This window comes from Ricinus communis, chromosome 1 (assembly GCF_019578655.1).
Source record: "Ricinus communis isolate WT05 ecotype wild-type chromosome 1, ASM1957865v1, whole genome shotgun sequence".
NCBI classification, from domain to species: domain Eukaryota; kingdom Viridiplantae; phylum Streptophyta; class Magnoliopsida; order Malpighiales; family Euphorbiaceae; genus Ricinus; species Ricinus communis.
The window spans coordinates 34,564,496-34,567,696 of NC_063256.1; the positions used below are offsets into that span (position 1 = coordinate 34,564,496).

The 3,201-nt window shown below is 32.4% G+C and overlaps 1 non-coding gene across 1 annotated transcript; it reads left to right on the plus strand.

Annotated features, from left to right (window-relative positions):
- Window positions 1-831: 831 nt before the first annotated feature.
- LOC125369073 lies at window positions 832-939 on the plus strand. Its single transcript, XR_007214566.1, has one exon. It is a non-coding gene; the product is annotated as a small nucleolar RNA R71 (small nucleolar RNA).
- The last annotated feature ends 2,262 nt before the right edge of the window (window positions 940-3,201 follow it).

The following is a 3,201-nucleotide window of genomic DNA, read 5'->3' on the forward strand; positions in this document are numbered from 1 at the left end:
GACTTGATAGTTTCTCTTTATTGAGCTCTTCAATAATTTGTTTCATTTGAGCTTCTAAACGTTTCAGTGAAGCCTCAATTGAATCTGTCTTTTTCTCATTCCTCTCCATCCTATCATGAAAAACCATCATAAATGATTGAAGTATTTCTTACAAACTTGGCTTCCTTTGTTCATTAGATTGAAGAGTTTGTTCTTGATCTTGAAAGAAAGGATTTGAGTCCCTTTGGAATTGAGAATATTGGTTTTGATAATGAGGTTGATTTTGATTTCTCAATAATTGTGGTGGATTTTGGTCATTGTATTTCCAAGAAAAATTTGGATGACTTCTCAAACCTGTATTATATATGTTGGAATAAGGGTCATTCATAGGATACATGGGTTGGTAAAAATCCATCAAATTTGTTTGGTCATACATATTTCCTCTGTAATTATCAAAAGATAAACAAACATTAGCACTATAACCATAAATATCACAAATACCACATCACTATTACCATAAATACCACAAATACCACATCACTATGACCATAAATACCACAAATACCACATACCTCATTATTTGGTGATTTTTTTGTTGAAGTAAGCATATTAATTTACTTAGTCAATTCAACCAATTGCATTGTCATCTCACTACTAGCTACTACTTCATTTACTTCTACTCTCTTTGTCCTCACACTCTTTTGTTGAGAATTGGCTCCTAACATCTCAAAAATGTCATAAACCTCATAAGGTATCCTATCTAACATAGCACCCCCAGCTGCATTATCAACCATACATTGATATTGTTGTGTCAACCCATCATAAAATAATTGGTTGATTATTGGGAATAGAAACCCATGGTGTGGGCATTGCAATAGAAGTGATTTGAAGCGATCCCATACTTCATGAAAAGATTCAACATTCTCTTTATAAAAATTAGAAATTTCACCTCTTAATTCTTTAGTCTTTTGCTGTGAGTAAAATCTACTCATAAGCTTTTGATAAATTTCATCCCAATTTCTCAAAGAATTAGGAGGCAACATCATTAATCAAGCCTTTGCTCTATCTTTCAATGAATAAGAGAAACACCTCATTCTTAGTTGATCCTCATTTAATCCAGATAATGGGAAAGCATGAACTATAACATAAAATTCTCTAATGAATATTAATGCATCCTCACTAGGCAATACCATAAAATGGATGCTTTTAAGTTCATAATTCCTAGATGCATCACCTAGAACTATGCATGAAGTAGTGTTACCAATTGTAGGCAGTTAGACCTGCTCATGGGCCGAGCCTGACCGGGCTTGACTTTATTTTGAACAAGCCCGAGCCCGCCCAAGCCCGAGAATTTTTTTATATCTCTCATTGAGCCCGAATTTTTAAAAGCCCGGCATTTGGACCGGATTATTAAATCGTAAATAAGGGGTTCGGGTTGGTACGGGCTTGAGTTTAGTTTTATTTAAATATATTATTAATAACAATAAAATTATAGATAAAAATAATAGGTAGCTAAGTGGTATGTAGTACTTAATTATAAGTTGAAGGTCACAAGTTCAAATGCTAGGTATGACATTTTTTTTTCTAATTAAACTAAACATCGGGCCGGGCCAGGCTTGGATTTTCATGGAAATCCTAAGCCCGGCCCGAAAATTTCGAGCTTTTTATGGGTTCGGGCCGGGCTGGGCTTATACAACAAAATTCTTGTCCAAGCCCGGGCCGAAGAGTGCGGGCCTAGGCGGGCCGGGGGGGTACCCAGGCCCATAAACAGGTCTATAGGCAGTGCATAATCTTTCATAGTCATTCGCCTTTCAGCTCCTACTTCTCTTGGTGGGTTTGCCATGATATTAACTTCTTCTTTTGATTCTTCTTCAATCTTCTAAGTTGATGAATCACTTAATATAGTTTTTCTTCTTCGCATACAAAATAAAAGAAAATTTCAGATTTGAAAAAAAAAAATTATAAACAAAACAAAAACATATAAATAAAACAAATTACAAAACACAAAACACACAAACAAAATAAAAATATAGAAATAAAATAAATCATAAAATACAAAGCAAACTAACAAATACAAGACACTTTTGATAATCAATCAATAAAATAAATTTAGACACAATTCCCCGGCAACGGCGCCAAAAACTTGATGTGTCGTTTTTAGTACTCGCAAGTGCACGAACCGTTCCTATAGTAAGAGTAAGTTCACCACGAGGTCGATCTCTCAAGGAACTATGAGGCCAATTATTATAAAGACTAATTATCAACACAAAACAATAAAAGTAAATATAAGCACTCTAAATCAGTATTTTGAGAGGGTAATATTTCATAAAGTAAAGTAACTAAACAATAAATAAATATGCAATGCAAATGCAAATGTTTATGATCTAAAACTATATGCTAAAGATAGTATTTAATCTAGCCATTTACTAGTAATCTTCTTGTTTTACTTTAAGCCTAGATCTAATGAATGAGATGGTGATGTGCCTTTTTCTCTAAGTCATTCAAGTTAATGATGCAATCTAGGTTTCTTATACCAACATAAATTAAAGTAAATATGATGTTTCTAATACTTTTAAACCTAAAGATTCTTATAACAATTACTCTTGCTAAATTAATATGATGGTTAACTAACAATAATAACTGAAATTAATAAAGATATGAAGGTAAAGAAATCATTCATTAAACAAATAAATAACAAGGTTCATACAAAAGTAAAAAAACTAAACTAAACACTTATAAAAACTAGCCTAACATATTTAACCCAATGATCATGGTATTAAATAGAAAGACATAAAAAAAGTAAAATCTCCATCTAGATCAAGAATTTCTTCAAGTAGGAAGAAGATTGGTCCTCAGACTCCACTTCTTGAAAAGCTCCTTAGATCCTAAAAAGAGTAATGAAAATTAAAACTAAATGTTTATGAAGAACTGTAGAGAATTATGGGGAGAATAATGGTGGCAGGTGTAGAGAGCAGGTAGGATAAAATTCCCCTCCTTCTTTCTTCCTTTCCTTCCTCCTCTAAAGATATATATAGAGGAGAATCCTCCTCTAAATAAATCTATCTAGAGATAAGTATATAAATATAAGTCTATCTAATAGATAAGACTTAAAGTGTCTTGATCTCCACCAAATACTATCTCATAAATAACTCTTAATATAAATCCTAATAATTATATAAAATGACTAAAATATCCCTTGGGCCTTATAATTAGCAGTCCATG